General features: G+C 43.5%; 1 long non-coding RNA gene across 1 annotated transcript; it reads left to right on the forward strand.

The window, feature by feature from the left end:
* Positions 1-14,417: 14,417 nt before the first annotated feature.
* Positions 14,418-16,573, forward strand: LOC110260700 (uncharacterized). Its single transcript, XR_014803566.1, has 2 exons — positions 14,418-15,342; positions 15,704-16,573. It is a non-coding gene; the product is annotated as an uncharacterized LOC110260700 (long non-coding RNA).
* The last annotated feature ends 2,546 nt before the right edge of the window (positions 16,574-19,119 follow it).

Genomic DNA, 19,119 nt, shown 5'->3' on the forward strand with positions numbered 1-19,119 from the left:
GGTTATAACTATAGCCCTTGGTTGCCTCAGCCTGTCCTGAAAGTTCTCTGAAAGAACTTCCTGCCACCTTGGTTTCTGTACCATCAAACTTTTTCAGTATTGCTTTCAAAGCTGCCTTTATTTTTCCATTTCGGTTGTGAAAGTTCCCTTTATTTTTACAATCGTCAGGATTATGTGTGGTTTTTTCCATAGGTGCAACCTAGACAGGAGACAGTCATTTCTAGAATCTTAGGCTCGGCAAGAGTTTAAATGGCTGTCCTGGAAAAGGATTAGCTGGAAGAAGAACTGGGATGTACTTTAATGTATCACATTTGTGCCTTTGCATGCATGTGTTTTACCCTAGGTTATACTTTCTTTTCCTGTTACATCCTCCTGGCTGGGAGTTAAGGATGATGTATCATGGATTAAAAGGACATTTCTGGAAATTCATTTGTGACTGAAATTAAGCAAGCCAAGAAGATGGGATCTCAAAGGGTTGTGAAAGTAATACACATTGCCAGTAATAATCTGTCTGCATTAACCAACAATCAGCACAGATTATGTTGATGTTTTGAAAGGAGTCTTCCTGAATCTTAAGGATAATTTAAAATATCCTATACAAAGTTTTAGTGATGACCCTATTCTACTAGGCAAGAAAGACCCCCTAAGTCTAAACCTAGCAAAGACGGCAGGGAGAAGACAGTGTGTGCCGAGGTCAGGCGTGGGCTCTGGTCAGACTCAACTGGATGAAAAGCTCAGCTCTGGAACATACTTGTCTATGCACCCGTGGAGACTAACCTCCCTAAGTCTCAGCTTCCTCATCTGTAAAAAGTTACGTGTGTTATGAGGATTATGTGAAACCATGTATCCCAAGTACTGAGCACATTGCCTGGTAGAGAATCACCTTCAACAAAGGGCAGTGAAATAGGCATTTACCATTATTTTTAGACTGTCCATCAACTTCACTACATTTATTTGGGAAGTTCCTTAGTTTATAGGTCTCTTTGGGATGCAGAGGCATTGTGAGTACAGAACCTGTCGATCTTTTGTTTCCCAGGCTCCCTTGTGGCTAGGGTGGCCACGTGACCCAGGCTCAGTCAGATAGAGTCAGAAGCCACAGTCACAGAGGAGCAGCACGGGGAAATGTGCCTTGACGGTAGCAGGTGGCAGCTATAATAGCTCAGGCGCCGATGGGGGAAGGAAGGCTAAGCAACTGCCATGGACACTTCCAGAGTTCTGTCTCCAGTGGGAGCACTGACCTGGCCTCCCTTCTGTCCAATCTGGCTCTCCAGCCTTCCTGTTGCCTCTGTGAGCCACCTAATGTCAATTCAATCAATTCCTTTTCTCCTTATAGCTGAAAGAATTAGTTTCCACTGTTTAGGATTAAGAACTCTAATTAGGGAGACTATTGTGTCAATTTCTAAGCTACATAGCTTAATTCACCAGGCAATACATTTTGAAAGGATTTATTTTACCATAGTTCACAAACACCAGGAAGACAGGAAGTGTGTCTGCCCTGTTCACCCTGTATCCTGGATGCTAAAAAATTATCCAATTATGTAGTAAATGCTTAAATATTGACTGAATGGTGAGTTACGAGTACAGAAAGAGCAATGACAACGACATGCTGCATTTTCTCCCCGAAGGATAACAACTACATATAGAGCAGTCACAAGCTGGTATCCCCACTCCAGAAGAAGACCTAGTAACTGGCTTTTCACAACAGAAAACAAAAATGATGGGATGCCATTTCCAAGATTAGGTGACAGAAAGATGTTACCCTCTGTCTCAGAGCCTGTGTTCTGGAGGGAGGCAAGCTGCCATGTTGTGAGCTGCCCTGGGGGAGGGCCTCTAGACAAGGAACTGAGCGGGTACGGCCAGGGAAGAGCTAAGACCTTCAGTCCAGACAGGCCACAAGCAACTGGATCCAGCCATCAACCACGTGAGTTAGATCATCCCTTGGTCAAGCCTCCAGATGAGACCACAGCTCTGGCCAATAATGTGGCTGTAACTCCCTAAAGATCATGAATCAAAAGCTAGATCTCACCTTGATTCTTGAGCCAAGGAGACTGAGACGATTGTTGTTTAACTTTAGGGTTAATGTTAATTAGTAACAGATAAACCTAGAGAGGTGATGCATCACTTTCCCAGGTCACACCCACAGGAAGGTATTGGCAGCTGTATCTAGAATTCACACTGCTGACTTTCATGATTCCCCTTCTACCTCTCCTTGTGAAGGGAATGGGAAAACACAGCAGCGAAAGTAGGAAAGACACTTGAGAATAACATATGCTCCTCTTTCCCTTTCTCAAGCACATCTAAGAGAAAGCACGGGTCCCAACTAAACATTAATGGTCTTCTGGGACTTCAAGATAGAAACATCCTCAATCTCTTTAGAGATTTCTAGTGATGACTGAAGAAAGCATATTTTCCTCCACTTCCACCTCCTTATTCTTCCCCATTTGGTACCTCTGACACTTCCCTCCCAGGGTGGGAACCCTGGCAGAAGCCAGAGGTGCATAGGTCACACATGTTGAATGGTGACTTGAGAACAGAAGGATGCTGGGGCAGAAGTATCATCTTAATTTCCTTTCTCTCAGTGTAGTTCTTAGCACAGTACAACTAGCCAGTGCTTATAAATGATTACAAGCTAATTATTGGGACTCACAGAAGCATGGAAAATTTTGGACTCCTTCGAAATGTACTTCTAGAATTACCAGGGAAATGAAAAATTGTGTCTTAGTTCTGACCCTCAGCTTTACAAGAGCATGCATTGTGAGAAAGGCCTAATCAATGATGACAAAAAAATACACTAACAGAATGAGAGCCTAAGACCAACTGGGGGATGCTGGCAGAGGCACTTAGACTTTCAGGTGTCTCACAGGCATAGTGAACACCTGAGTTACTGTGACTACTGAAGAAAGGTTTGAACAATCGTAACCATCCATCAGACCAGAATGGGACTTTTAACCACATACTGCTGCTTCTGGGTGCAGCAGCATCCTCGGCTTTGACACAGATAAAAGCCAGAAAACCAAACTGACTTTTAGGTAACCTAGACTGCAGCGGCTCTATGACAAAGCAATGACCAACGAGACGAAAGATGAAATCTATGGTTGGGCTTTTAAAAAACATGCAATTACCTGATTTTTTTAAGTGGGGGAATAAACTTAAATGCCATCTGCCTTTGCTCATCTTTAGGCCTTTCCCTTTTTGCTTGTCCGGAATACAGTTAACAATGTCTGCAGATGCGGCAGCCATCTTGCAACCGTAGGAGAAAAATCTACTTCCTAAAGGTGGTGAAGACAAAAGGAAAACCCCGGGGCCCTGATGGAATCCCTAAACCACGACTGGCCGTGGGCTACTACTGTTACTGAAGAGCCAGGTTTGTTTTGCCTGACCCATAGCAAGCCAAAACGCTGAGATGCTGAGATTTATAGCAAAGAAGAGGGCTCACTTGCAAGGCCACGAAGCTAGGAGACAAAGAAAGTCTCAGATCCACCTCCCCAAGGGTGAGGGGCTTGGAGTATTATTTGTGGAATGAAGCAGCAGGGCGGTCTGAGGCGTAGGGAGTGAGCCGAGTGTGGGGAAAGGTGATTGGGAAAAGGTGTGGTAATTGTTTAATCATGGCTCTGCACAGGTGCAACAAAGCTACAGGCCTCTGCACAAACAGATGCTGAGCCTGATCTGTAGGTGGAACTTGTGACCCTTTGAGTTCAAAAGGTCACCAAGCAGACACTCATGCCTGACTATTTAGAGGGTTGATGATCCCAGCTCAGCTTGCATTAGACCTAAACGACTCCAAGTTCTTGGAAAACAGCTAGGGCAAACATCTTGTTTAGGCTACATGCAGCTTGGAGGCCATGCAAGTCTTTTGTATGAACAATTAAGGCACCTTGATTAGTGAGGGCAGGTGAAATGGACTTCACTACCTCCAGACTCTTTGCTATGTAAGCAAAAATCATTTTACTTCACTAATCCAAGATTGCATTCAGCTTTGAGTAGCAGAGCTTTACAATCAGTGTATTTTATAGGGGCAGATAAGTCAGCTATCAACTATATATAAAATCAAGAGTCTGCTGAGTTGTAGGTGCCTCGTCTAGTAGTTGACAAGACACATCATCTTAAGTGATCTCATACTCCCAGGTTCACAACGCATGGGGTTCAAATTTGCGATACTTTTGGAAGGATACATTTCTACATGCAGTTGATCTTTTTGGTTCCTTTTAAGTGTTAAATCTTCTAATGCTGACAGTGTGGCTTTTACTTGAGGTACTATACCTGACAACTAAGAAAACAGGAAGGATTTTAACTCCATGATCAGAATTTCTCTAAATGGTTTATAATTTTCCGATTGACTACAACACTAAGCTCTAGAGCACATATTTTACCCCAAAACTCATTCTAATTCAGGAAAGCTGATGTCCTTATACAGACTTAGTTGACCAACCCATTATGTCCATAGGGGAAAAAGGAGAAAAGTATCATTTGAAAGAGATGCTGACCAAGAGCTGCTTGAACAGCCTTTTAAGCCCCTCGCATAGTTCTTGCTTTGGCTGTGGCACACCTCAAAACTGAAATCTTAATGTTATGGTGGGGGGGCAGATTTCAGAGTTTTTCAAAGCTTTTTCTGTAATATGCCAGACCTAAGGAATACTTTTGAATAAAAGGCTGTGGTTGAGAAATACCTCCTTGACTATCCTTTAAATTCCTAGTAAATGTTAGTTGACTAAAGGCACTAAGAAGTCTCATAGTAAAAGCACCTGTATCTATGTTTGGCTCAGCATGGCTTAGAGCCCTTTTCTTATACAATGATTACACTTCCATGGACCACCTAGAATTATCACTGAAATCTACCATGGCACAGTTTTCATAATTCAGATATTCTTCCTTGAGTTGTTTCCCCCTGGCCTTAAGTTTATTTACTATTAAGAAAATTCAGGAGTTCCCGTCATGGCGCAGTGGTTAACGAATCCGACTAGGAACCATGAGGTTGCGGGTTCAATCCCTGCCCTTGCTCAGTGGGTTAAGGATCTGGCGTTGCCGTGAGCTGTGGTGTAGGTTGCAGACGCGGCTCGGATCCCACATTGCTGTGGCTCTGGTGTAGGCCAGTGGCTACAGCTCCGATTGGACCCCTAGCCTGGGAACCTCCATATGCCGCGGGAGCGGCCCAAGAAATGGCAAAAAGACAAAAAAAAAAAAAAAAAAGAAAATTCAAGACAGCATTAAACAGAACAGCACTAGCCCGCTTTGCAAATTCAGTCACATCAAGTTACTTCATTTCTTCTTCCTTAAGGGAGATTGTTCACTGAGCATTTCCAAGACTGGTACTGCACAAAGTCCAAAGTCCTGTGAATCTGCTCTGTTCTGGGTAGAGGTTTTGTCTATTTAATGATCTCTTTGGGTGCTACTTTCTGTTAATTGAACACCACTGTTTCTATCCCAAAGTGGGAATGTACTGGGGTAATAAGTCACCCCTTCATCTCTGCAGAGGTATGACTCCTATTTCCAAAGCTGATGAAAGCTCCAATTAGCACATGTGAATGCCCTATTAGTGTGGTCTCTAGGACTTTAGGGAAGGTTTGGGGACATGGGACAAGGCAAAGGAGAGAGATCAACTTATCCAACATCCAATGCAAACACTTAAACAGAAAAGGACAGATTCCTCCACAACCTTGTACATTGTTTGCACAATGCAAATACCACCACTTAGGGTCACCTTAGAGTTGTTAGCAGGGCAGATCAACTAAGTGATCTCTTTCCTTTAAAGCTTTGAAATGGCAAGAGTACTTGTTTCCTAGGGTATGCTGTCAAGCCTTTTTAACTAAATTCATTGGGTTGGTCTTTTAAACTATTTTTAGGCAGATTCCTTTTATTTTACTAATTTGACAAATATTTACTGAGAAAAACCACCATGTCAAAAATTCTGATGGGGAATTGTTTCCAAGTTGATCACAAAATTTAACTCCCATCCCACGTGCCCTTCTTAAAATGCAACACTCCTATTGGGAGATGTGGTCTATATCCCCTCCTCCTTGCAACTGGGTGGACTTGTGACTCTTATGATCAGAGGATAGTGGAGGTGACACAAACTTCTGAGGCTAGGTCACAATAAGTGAGACAGCTTCTACCTTGCTTATTGGACTTCTCAAAGTTTTTAGCTGCCATGTAAGCAGTTTAATGGCACTGAGGCCTCCATGCTGGGAGGAAGCCCAAACTAGCTCATGTGGGGAGACCACGACGAGAAGCCCCAAGACTACATTAAGTTCCATAGATGCCAGCCAGCGCCCAGCGGCTCTGGTCCCCAATTCCCACTGTCCCAGCTCCACCTGCCATCTGACTGTGGCTTCATGATAGACCCTAAGCCAGAGCTGCCACACCAAGTGCTCCCTAAATTTCTGACTCAGGGACCATGAAATATAATGAAGTGGCTGTTGTCTTAAGCCAGTAAGTGTGGGGATGAAACTGTTATATGGCAACAGAACTGGACCAGAGGTGTACAAAGAAGATAGTTCATGGTCTTTGGGCTTAAAGGAGCTTGAAATCCAGTTGGGAAGACCAAATACACATATAAGACGACAAGAGTGAGTGAAAGGAACAGGCAAGCCCAAAAGGCTAGCAACTGGCCAACTATAAGAGCAAATGGACTCAAGACTTTCAAACTGGTGTGGAAAAACCGCTCACAAATCTCAGACCTGTCCCATGTTGTCAAAACAGGGCTTGAAGACAGAAGAATTGTCAAGAAATGGGGCAAATTTTAAATCCAGCTCCTTATTTATAGTTGGTGGCAGAAATTCCCAAAAGTTTGAAATATTGTGAGCATTTTGATGGGAATAGAATATAAGCATATTAATGAGTTTGATCATAAAACCCCAATAGATTGTCAATTGGATCATTTACCTAGAAAAGTTAAAGGTCTAGCTCAAATTAGTTAAACATATGCATGCTTACTCTGGGCAAAGAATGTAGTAAATGATAACAAAACAGGACATAATCCATGATATGAAATAGTTTACACTCTTTGGGCATTTTAAACAGAATCAGACATACATGCACAAATAGTAAATTAGAGAAGAAATGCTAAGTGCACAGCATTAGATACAAATTAGAGTTTAATACACTTGTCTAAAAGTAGTCTTTGCTTCAGTCTACCCTTGCCCCAAATGCTTTTTATGCTTCTAACCTAGTCCTGATAAGGAAAATCCAAGCTCAACTAGGCTGGGTCTCCCATTTTGTAATGTCCTGGTCTTTGTCCCAAAGACAAGAACACATTTTCTGCACTACTGCCACCTCCTATTTTTGCCTAGAATGTCAACTATCTGGAGTAGCATTTCTCAAAACGTACTTGTTGTTCCATGATGTCTTGCAAAAATTGAGCGAAGGTATGCTTCCAAGGCACATTAAAAGGCTTTAAGAGGAGTTCCCGTCGTGGCGCAGTGGTTAACGAATCCGACTAGGAACCATGAGGTTGCAGGTTCGGTCCCTGCCCTTGCTCAGTGGGTTAACGATCCGGCGTTGCCGTGAGCTGTGGTGTAGGTTGCAGACGCGGCTCGGATCCCGCGTTGCTGTGGCTCTGGCATAAGCCGGTGGCTACAGCTCCGATTCAACCCCTAGCCTGGGAACCTCCATATGCCGCGGGAGCGGCCCAAGAAATAGAAACAACAACAACAAAAGACAAAAAAAAAAAAAAGGTTCTAAGAAGTCTTACATTTTGATCAAGCATGGGTTTCCCAAACTCTTTGGCACATAGAAACTTCCCTTCCTTCCTTGTCCACCCTCCTCTTTTTTTGGTTATTGTTTCATGTAATATTTAAAATACTTTAGGCACTGCTGCTTTAGGAACAAAGCATGATATAAAATGAGTTTTACACTTTTGCATCTTATCTGGCCTTAGGTAACTTTAACTTTTCTGGTTGTTCATCTGCAAAAGATGAATAGGTGTAAGAAATTCTATTTAACAGAGTTGTGAAGCGATAAATAACAGTTTTTGTTTCCCTTTCCTTAGAGAATTAACTATCCCCTTAGATGTAGGATCAGAACAGATCTCTCAGGCTTGCAGTGATGCTGATCCTTGCCCCCAGTGTTGAATGAATCAAACTGTGCTTCTATGTAAGGATTGTGGGCCCAAAGGGAAATAAAATATGGTCAAAATTTTCTCCTTGCTAGAGTTCTCCAGCTTGGAGGACTTAGACCCTGGCAATCATGGATTAGGTTGGGAAGTCAAAAGCATGTGGTGATTAAGCTCTTAGTATCTAGAGCCAGACTGCCTGGGTTCCAATCCCATTTCTACCATGTATTACCTACATGGGCTGGGGAATTTCCTGTGCCTGAGTTTCTATAGCTGTAGAATGGGAACAATACTGGTAGCTACACTGTAAGACTGTTATGCATAATTGACACTTGAACAGTGTCTAGAATATGATGTTGAATATTAGCACAGACTAGAAAGTATGGAAGTAGGTATAAAATTGAATAACTGGCTCCACTTTAGATCCAAAATAGCCAAACAATTATTCTGGTGCTCTACTGTGCTTTCGGTTTGGAACTATGTCAGTTCTCTTTGCTAGCTTGAATTTGACCTCAGAAATGAGGCTGCCACTAAGGTCTTCTTGAATTATCTAACTTCTTTGTCATGCTCTTTCAGAGCTCTCAAGCCTTGGGAGGTCTGAGAAAATTAGATACATTTTATTATTCCGACAGGCTGTTAACCCTATAGAACAAGTTTCTATCTTTTTAATGCATAATGATCGGGTTTAATAAGAGATTTGGCTGAGAGCGGTTATCGCCACAGATATGCAGGCATAAAAGGTTGGTAGGGTGCGAAATGGGCATCATGAACATTTCACAAGGTTGAAACCAGGGCAAAGCTCAGCATGTGGAGTGAGCTGGAAGAATGCTCTTAGCACAGTGGTTATTAATATCTGCTAAAGAACCTGACCTTTGTTGCTGTAAACAAGACCAGGTAATTACATGTTCATTCTAAGAGCAACTTTGAGATGAAAATTGAGGCATTTGTCAAAGGGAACAGGAAAGTAATTTGTACCAAACAGGAACACAGAGCTTTAGTCTTCATGTCTGACAGCTCTGGCCCTTGTCAGGAAAGATTTGTTACTCTAGGTAGTGACTATAATTAGCGTTCTCATCCATGAGGACTCTTATCCTCTCACTTTCTAGAGAAGGGTGAAAGGAATGCGATACGGATGAATAGTCTTTGGGAAGGAGAGACTTTTTTCCACTCTTTTGGGTTGGGTTTACTGTTCTTCTGACATCATCTATCCAAGATGAAAGGAACTTTGCGGTCAGAGTCACAGGCAAATGAGGTGACCACCCTCCAGCACTGGAGCCATTTTTTCCCCACCGCTGACTCACAAGCAGGTGAGCAAACAAACAAACATCAAAGGCAGTCGGAAGCCCAGTTTGTTTATAGCTTCCCTGTGGTGGCTGGTTGCCCCTGTCTGCTCCTGAAGGTAAAATATTTTTTCAGGGTGGCAGTTCACCAAGAACACCAAAGTTTAAAGGAATTCGTTTAACCTCACATTTGATTCCCTCCTCTGATCCTTTTGGCGATACATACAAAGACAGAGGCTGATGTGAAAATGGGGTGATGTAAGTAAGACATAGAAAAGGTGACTCATTTCTAAGTCAAATTTCGTTTTCGTTCTTAGGGTTAATAGCTTACCTTTCTCATTCTCATCCTTTCAAGGTGAGGTGAAAGCACCACATCAGTGACATGACTTTCATCCAGGTCAAACAGCCAGCAGAGGGTTATCTCCGCTGATGCCATTGACATGATCCCACAAACACACCTTGGTGTTAGTGCACGTGCTTGTGCTATGGAGCTTGTCCTTAGAAGATGCCCAAGCTCTTCTGTGCCCTCTGTACCAAGCAGTAGATTTGTGTGGCACAGGTGTTATGAAGCTACGAAGCAGTACAGGATTCCTAACTAGGATCAAATAAAAGATAAATAACACTCAAGTTTTCAAGGGTGTATCCAGGTCCTGAAGTAGACATGCCTCTAAGTTACCCAAATTGGCAACTGATTTATATTGACAATTACTATTAAGAAGTAAAAGTCCTTCAGTCCAACTTTTCTGGGTAATTTAAGAGGTAAAATTTGAGTGGGCTCAGTAGGAAGGCAAGAGGCAGCTTTTCGGGTAGAAGTGGGCAGTGGCCACACACATGGTATTCTGTAAAGAAAGTGAGACCGTTCCACTGGACCAGAGGTTTAGTGCAAAAGGGGTCAGGGATAGCATAGGAAAGTGGGCTGAGGTCAGACTGCGGAAGCTTTAACATTTCCAACAGAAGCACTGGGCATCTAATTTCAGATTATGAGCAGCCATTGAAAGCTTACACTGCAAAAAGGAGGGCAGGATGGTTTGCAATCAAACTTAGGTATAAGAATGAAACAACAATTTTCCATGATTCAATTTGATCATGGATGAAAACTTGATTGCTTCCACGTAGGGACATTCAAGGCAAATTTCCCAGGCCACCTTCCAGCTTGGCATGCACCAAGAAGGAACAGCTGTGTGTATGAGATAGCCTGAGTTTTGGGTATTCACAGACCTGGCTGCCTGTTACTTCTCAGCTATCTTCTTGCTGTTTTTGACTTTAAGCATTTCCTTGACTCTTCAGAGCCTCAATTTTCTCATCCATAAAATGGAGATATAGAATCTACCTCCTAGTGTTGTTAGCAGTAATTAGAAATGAAGTCCTGGATCATAGTTTGTACTTAATGAATGGCAGCTGTTTTTACTTTTGTGATTACCAAAAGCAACTGTCTCACAAACTTAAGTGATGGCAAGATCAGTTGATTAAATTTTGCCCCCAAATGCTTACTAAAAATACATGCTTGGCAAGAAGCAAAGTCATCTCTTTATATCTGAATGTTGGTACCCTCCCCTCTAGGTAAAGAGATATGCCCTGTTGGGAAAGTGCGTTGCATCTGCAAAGGAAAGCAGCTGGGCGCACAATGTTTTCACGGATGCCCTGGATCCTAGTTTGTTGATTCTGCCTCAATCTGAATCTCCAGGGGGAGGAGAGCTGGTGGTGTGGGCATCTCCCCTCCTCACCCCTATCTCTGTGGATGGGGCCCTGACAAGAAAGCAGCTGACCACTAAATCACAGACCTGGTTTCAAACTCTGACTCTGCAATTTATGAGCTGGGTGCCCCTGTACAAGTTGCTTGGACTTTGAACCTCATGAGTTTCCTCTTTCAAATAAGGAGGATCATTTTTGCAGGATTGTTGTGAACAGAGTTCATGGAAATGAAGATGCTGAGGTCAAGAAAGCCCTCGATACGTGCCAGTGGTAACTCATCTCTTCTTCCTGCCAACCTGTCTTCACCTCCCTCGTCCTTAAGACCATGATCTGATAGAGCCCTAGAAAGCTAGACATGGAAGGAGAAATCGTTGTTCCTTTCTTATCCCCTACTAGGGTTCAGTTGTAATCCAACTAAAGTTTTCTCCCCTTCTACCAAAGGGGGAACAGTCAAAACAGGCACTTTTCTGGATTAAACCCTTAGGTGATAACCCAACGGATTCAGGGCTAAGCAGAGTGAAACACTTGATGCTAAGTCTCCTTTGGAAACTGAGGAAAGGGAAGGAGGAATGAGGCTGTCAGAGGGTAAGAGGAGAAATACTCAACAATGGGAGAGTATTTTCTAGGAACTGGTAACTATAGGATTTTCTTCTAAGCTAATTGCTCTTAAAGCGGTCATGAGTACTAGACCAGCCACACACACTATTCGGATACCGCAGGGAAAAGTGGACAGCTATCTATTCTGAGGCCTTGTGAGAAAAATCTCCTTTTGTTACCCAGAGTCAGCTGCTTTTTTAAAAAAAAAAAAACCCACACACACATGAAAAACAGCAGGCTCTTTCTCTCTTGTTACTCAAATACAATCCAGTTTGCCAGGCTGACAGAGGATGAAGGTATAAGCATACTGTGAGCACAGACTAATGCCTTAATTGGTTATTAATATATGGTTACTGCTATTTTTAGAGGTTACTGGTGTTTGGATAACTCAAAAATAGAGTCTGGTTTTCATGGCTGTGTTGTGTCACATAGAAAGCTAGGGACAGTTGATAGGTAATATGCTGGACTACGATACCATTTCTGGAGAGCGCCAGATGTGTTTGTTATTGCTTTAAAAAGCCATGCTGGAAAGTTTCCTAGTAACTCCATTCATCCTGGGTGTTAATAATCCATCAGGACACTGCCCTGATTGTAACTCGGTGTCAAAATTGAGCACCTCTTCAAGCAGGTGGTCCACAAACTGGCAATGGGGTTGGAAATAAACTAGTTACATTTGGTTAAAAAATGAACCTGATAAGGTATGTTATCAAATTTGGCAAGACTTTAGGTGTGGTTAAAGAATAGGGAGTATATAGTTTTAAGGAACTGAAATAGGCCTCCCTTTAATTCTACACAATATTTAATTGATAAATAGGTGAAATCTCAGGCTGAACGTTCACTCATCATGTAATTAACAGAGGTGTTTGTTATTGATGAACTGAAACGACTTGGGAGCTATTCATTTCCATTTACAGAAGAATAAAATAGTCAGCAGGCTTGAGATCAATAAAAGGTGAGTCGAGAGTTTTATTTATAACCTGAGAACCCAGTAACTTCTCCCTCCCTGAGCCTTCTCCCACTCTGAATTAGGAACAACCTGTCTCAGGTTATCAGGCGCTCATGTGGAAAAATTCTAAGCTATGGAAACAATCTGTCCCTGTGGAATTTCCCTAGTGGCACCCAGCTGGCCTCCTCCCACGTGTGAATGCTTTGGGATGTCACAGAGGCAACCACGACAAAGCCTAAGGAAGATTTGAGAGTTTAAAAACACCTTGTTTTGAATCCAGCCACCCTTCTCCCAGATGCAGCTGGGTCTGAAAATAACAGCTCAAAAGAGCTTCCTCCAGAATTTGGCCCCAACCCTGCCCATGATGGAGGACTCCTGTTTCCATGAGAATGGGCCAGGAACAAAAAACTGCATCCAACTGAGAATGCTTGGAATACCTGCAACTTTTGGGGGAAGACAAAAAGGAAAAAAAATCTAATGGTTTCACTGATAAGGATTTAGGTGTAAAGATGGGAAATTATATCCAGATATCACCTCTACGTGTCCCACAGACACCAAAACGCTAAAAGTCTGTCCCACCGAGCCCTTACATGCGGGAGAATTTCTCAATTAAGCTAAAGGAAAATCACTGTGCCCAATTTTCAGATGATGGCAATGAGGCTTTAGATCATAGAACTGATCACATTTGCATTATTTAGAAGATAAACCACTAATTTGTTTTTTTGCCACAAAAAATGCCACAACACTTAGTAATTTGGTTGAGGCTGTAACATGACCAATAGTAAATTTTATTAAGATAGTATGTTCAAGATGTGATATATTAGCTCACTTCCCCAGAATTGATCTCAATGGTGTGGAGGAGAGCTAAGAAAGCAGCAAGAAGCCATCAAAGTGATGCATGAGCAACTGAAATGTTGTAAGCTGCATACTCTCTCTTATACACCTACTCACAGGCAAGGGGGTCCTTAGGGTACCCCTCAGGAACTATTCACTTTTGTTTTAGCAAAAGTTTTTAAACTTTAAAAGCAAACTAGAAGTGATTGCAAAGAGAGAAAAAGGATTTTTTTTTTAAAGTCACACGGCTGAAAGCAGAAGTGTTGGGTAACCAACAATGAGAGAAGAAACCAATCCATCAAAACGACAGGAAAAGTAACAGTGTGGAGACATTTTGTGTAGGGCAAAATAAATAAGCAAAGCACAAGATTCTGGTTCACACTGGGAACCCTCCGATACCAGGAAATAAGATCTGTGCCAGGAAGCGATAGGTTTTATAAACAGTTTCAAGGTGAACTGACATGTTTCCTCTTTTTACTTTAAAATAAGTGATCTAGGATGCCTTCACAGTAAGTTATCTCAGTTTTCACCATTTCCCGCTCCCCCCACTCAAGTATCCTGATTTGACAAACTAGTGTTTGCAGGAAATCTATTACATTGACTCTGGCACAAGCACCCCTGGGTGAACAGACGCTTGAATAAGAAAAAGCTCAGTAGATATTGGTGGATTTGCTGTGTTGTTTTGTGGTTGGAGTATAACTGACGGCGAGTCAAAAATCGGCAGGCAAAAGATCCCGGTGGAAGGTCTGAGGACATCCTTGGTGGAGGGCACAGGTAGTGCGGTGACCCTTTCACTCTGAGAGGCAAGGCTGGTAAATGGTTAAGAGTGCAGGTTTTTGATTCACCCTTCCCTAGACTTAAAGATTCAGATTCTTGCATCTTAGGACTTGGGCAGGTGACTAACCTCTGTGTGTCTTGTTTGCAGAGTTAGTAGGGGCAGGACTCTATCTGTATTTTTAAAAATGCTTTTGGAAGTAGTCCAAGGGATCAGCTAGAACAAAGCAAGACCCAAGGCAAATGCAGCAGTGGGGAAACTGGTACGAGAGGAGAGAGGCGTGAGTAGGACCTGAGCTGTACAAAGGGCCAGCAGAGCTGAAATTTGGAAGGTACAGAAAGGAGAAAGGAACCTAGATGGTCTCTTAGGTTTCTCAAGACGGGAATTTGGCCTGTTAACTATGCTAGGGAGTCGCAGAAAAGTAATGCTTATGGTTTGAGATATTCATGAGAAAAGATCTTCCTGGTACAGAAATTTGTTTTACCTACTGAGTTGACAGAGGCTTGGAGATAGAAACAGGCTTAAGTGTCACCACTTATTGAGTGACTAGAGGAACAAATTGCTTAACCTTTCTGCCTCCACTTCCTTGATTAACTTGGAAATAGAGTTGCTAATGCTTAGGAAGAACCAGCCCCGCCCCTACCCAATTGTAAATCTTCAATCCTTGGCAGCTATTTAAAGACAGAGCTGTAAAAACTTGTGGCTAAAAATATTTTCCCAAAGATAACCAGAGAAGTCAGAGGGGGTATTCAAACCCAGACCTGCCTCTTCACATTTAGCAGATTCAGAGAGAGAGAGAGTGTTCTGTGTCCACACTGATCTCGGTGGGCTTCACAAGACCAAGAAAAGGGGAGACCCCTCTACCCCCAACCCTTTTCACTTTGAAATAACCTGGTGATAGTCTTTGTCAGAGGTTCTCAGGAAGGTTGAGCACAGTGGAGTCATAGGAGTGCATGAAAGTTGAAAAAGTCTAGAGTAAGCTTAAGTCTTCATTTCTTCATGAGGTGAAAATTTAAGAGAGGCAAGAGTAGACAAATTCGGGTTTTAGACTGAGAGGTGGGAACCGACAGAAGTATGATTAACAGAGAGAAGACCCCCAGTCTGAAGAAGGCAGGCTGGGATGCGACAGGAGTAGAGAGGAGTTACCACTTCCACCGAGGGCTGGAAGGAGGTGAGGATGGGAGCCCAGGCCTTTGTATGTTGGGGCTGGGTGTTGAAGGAGATAAATGTCCCCCCCAAATTCCCCCAACCTCTCTGTGAGGTTGGAGATTTGTTCTGCTGAGGGCCAGCAAGTCAAACACAGGAACGCCAAGGCTTGCGGCAGAGAGGGCTGGCTCCCAAGACAGCCCAGCGAGGAGACGAGACGGGAGAAGGTCTTGCGTCCTATCTCCCAGAGGTGAGGGGGCGGGTGGGCAGGGTATTTATGGGATAAGGATAAGGCAGCAGGGCGGTCCGAGGCAAGGCGGGCGTGGGGGCGTGGGGAAAGGTGATTGGAAAAAGGTGTGGTAATTGGTAATCGTGGTTCTGTGCAGGTGCAACTAAGCTACATGCCTCTGCCTGTTGGAACAGGGAGGCGCTCAGCATGATTTGCGTGGAGTTTTCGGCAAAAGGTCACCAAGCCACCCCTGCACATGCCCAATTGGAGGCTCAGTGGTCCTATCTGGTCTTAACCAGCTTAGTTGGAACTAGACACAGCTACCCCCAAGTTCTTGAACAACAACTGGGGCAAACATCTTGTTTAGGTTCCATGCAGCTTGGGGGCCAGTGTTTTGTAGCAACAATTAAAAGGACCTTGATGAGTAAAGGCAGGTCACAGGTGGAATGGGTTTGACTGTTGATTACCCATGGCTTCAGAAGGGTCCAACGTGAGTGCATCGCCTGAAGATCTGAAATCAGTATTGGGAGGCAACGGAGAAGAAACCCAACCAGGACTTGCACAGGGATGGAACAGCTGAGATTCAAAGACCAAGTGTGCAGAGGCTTCAGCCAGCACGGTTGTATGATTTCCTCCAGGGTTTGAGACATCAGCAGAGAAGGCCAAGTCCTCAGTGTGTTTTGTAAGATTTCTAAAAAATACTCATGATATAAACGACTTTATGATCCTTAAACTAAAATCCACTCATGCTGCAGGGAGATTCACTAGGTGGACCACTGAGAGCAGGTCCCAGAGAAGGGGCCACTTGCACCATTCTTTACACAAGTGAAACACAGAAGATTCTCCTTCATGTATCTTTGGGCTCTAACAAGCATTCTCCTTCTCCCAAATTAAAATGCAGCTGACTTCGTAACTATAATCCCTGTCCCAAATGTGTCTTCCTTTATTAAGAGACTTAATTGAGTTATCTCAGAAGAGAATATTGATTACATTGAAGATTTGAGGAATAAAAAATTCTTGCCAGAAATCATCTAAAGTGAGGTGCAGAACTAGGTCACTGTCACTCACATGAAAGCCCTCAGAAACCAAGAGAAGAAAGAGAAAACAAGTATGCGTTCAGCTCCAGGGTCAAGAAGCCAGGGCCAGGGGTTTCCTTCAGTGGGAGAGATTAGCAACTGACAGCTGCCTCTAGAGAAAGCGGAGAATGTGCAGGGCTCACAGTATTGCGTAGGGTAAAGGGAAAAAAAAAGACATGGAAAAAAATTGTGAAGGTAAGGCTGTGCAACTGAACGAAGTGTTAAAGTAGATGACTGATTTGAAAAAAATTAGGAGGTGGGGGGGCAGAGTGTGTGCCCGTGGCTTCCATTCATTTTTCTCTTAATGCCTCTAAGGGGTTCCCTGCTGGATCTGCCACTAATACCAGCTTGTTAAGTCTCTTTGATTCTCCAGTTATGCCAGGTTCTCTCATTTCCACTGCATTTTAGCCAGAATATACAAAATCTCCATGCCTACTCTTTAATCCACACACCACTGTAAAGGCAAGAAGCCTCTAGGAAGTGTTTGCATTTAAATGGGCTGTAGGCAGGCAGGGTTCCCTGGCTTCTGATCCCTGAGGACTGAGGGAAGAGGAGTTGGGCTCATCTTTACCCCCTTCTTTTTGATTTAGCAAACCTGCTTGGCTACCAGCAAGGAGCTGACAGATTGCATACTGTCATCATTTAATCGTAAGACTAAAATTCAATTTTCCTTTCTCAGGATCAGAATGGGGAACAGGGGGGAATAAAACACCCCAAAGACACAAGGTGACCTGGCTCGGTGGGGTGACCCAGAGCACGCGCCAGCTAATGATGTCCGTCTGTCAGCTGGGTCCCTGGAGCCAGAGCCCGAGGGAGAGACCAGCCTTGACAGATGGTGGCGGGTTTGCTGATTAAAGAGCTCAGTTGGACCAAGGCTCTATTTCATTCCCTACATCAGGGTCCCTTCCTAACAGGGGTTGTTTGCTTAAAACATATTCATTCCTGTTTCTGTTCATCAGATCCCTAAGATAAAAATGAACACGGGCAGCTGCTGGATTTCTGCTACTAACTATTCAGTTCTGCTTTGCCTTAAGAAAACTCATAATCCATTCTGCCCCACAATTATTCATTATACATGAGTGAGAAATCAAATCAGAAGTGGCAACAGAGTGGACGCTAGGGAAAGAAATGCAAATAAGCATCACCTTTGGTTAATGCTATTTCTCTGCATGGGAAATTCAGACTTTTGCATTACCCTGAAAAAAAAAAAAAGAAAGAAAGAAAGAAATGGCAACCAAATTTAGCAAGCTGGTGTTTTTGATCACAAAAGATTGTCAACCCAAGAGCTCGGTGCTTGCTCTGCCTTCTGCTTGACAAATCTCATCTTTCCTTCTAGGTGTACTGAAAAAGTAGCTTCAGGATATTATGCTCCCAAAGTTACTGACATTCGCACCCAATCACATATAAGCATTTAAGACCAGAGGGAGCAAATGCCCAGGGGTGTGTGGATACAAGGATCAGAAGGAAAAAAAACAGCACTTGAAAAATATCCCAACCCTCTGCCACCCGAAACCTCAAGGGAGGGAGGATGGATGTTCCTGCAGGCAGCAGCCGTGAATTACAACGTGCCCAAGAACTTCCTTGGGGCCCCTGCAGACCAGGTCTCATGCTTTTTGGAAAAGTGACAGGGGTCATATTTTCACACCCAGCTGTTGTGTTATGACTTAGTCGGCAAGAAGCTGTGGATGTTTCTCCAGCTCCCCAGTGCTGACTTATTTCTCATGGAAAGGAGCTCAGGGTGGGGTGCAATGGCTGCTGGAGGAAGGGTGATGTGGCAGGTGTTCTCGGCACATATTCACATATTCTGGAACAAGTCGTGTGAGGTATGGTCTGAGACATCGCCTCATTATCCAAGGCGAGGCTGGGTAATCCTGTTGGCCAGCTGTCTTGGGAGCCTTATATGGCTGCTCCTTTTTGACACAGACTTAGGAAAACAACCCCTCCATTTTTAATGACAGCAGAAGCAAAGGCATGAGTAAAGAAGCAGCTGCCCTTCAACTTCCTTTCCCAATTATCATCTAGGACAGGGTCTGGTAAATTACAAATGTTCAGGAAAATAGTGTGGTTCAGAGAAAAGAACACTAGACAGGAAATGTGAAATGCATATGTTGTTCTTGGCTCTGCTATTAAGTGGGAGACTTTGGAAAAGTTGCTTTATCTCTGTGGACTTCAGTTTCTGCAATAAAATAAGAAGATTGCAATTGATAATGTCTGTGGGGCCCAGGGGTCAGTTTACCTTTTCTTTTTTTGTCTTTTGTCCTTTTAGGGCCACACCGGTGGCAATATGGAGGTTCCCAAGCTAGGGGTCTCATCGAAGCTGTTGCTGCTGGCCTATGCCACAGCCACAGCAACGCCAGATCCGAGCCGCGTCTGTGACCTGCATCACAGCTCACAGCAATGCCGGATCCTTAACCCACTGAGTGAGGCCAGGGATCGAACCCTCAACCTCATGGTTCCCAGTCGGATTCGTTTCTGCTGCGCCATGACAGGAACTCCC

Source organism: Sus scrofa, chromosome 5 (genome assembly GCF_054392235.1).
Source record: "Sus scrofa isolate SSC_HxYL_T2T_F1_AM1 chromosome 5, Sscrofa_HxYL_maternal_Yorkshire_Landrace_v2.0, whole genome shotgun sequence".
Classification (NCBI taxonomy): domain Eukaryota; kingdom Metazoa; phylum Chordata; class Mammalia; order Artiodactyla; family Suidae; genus Sus; species Sus scrofa.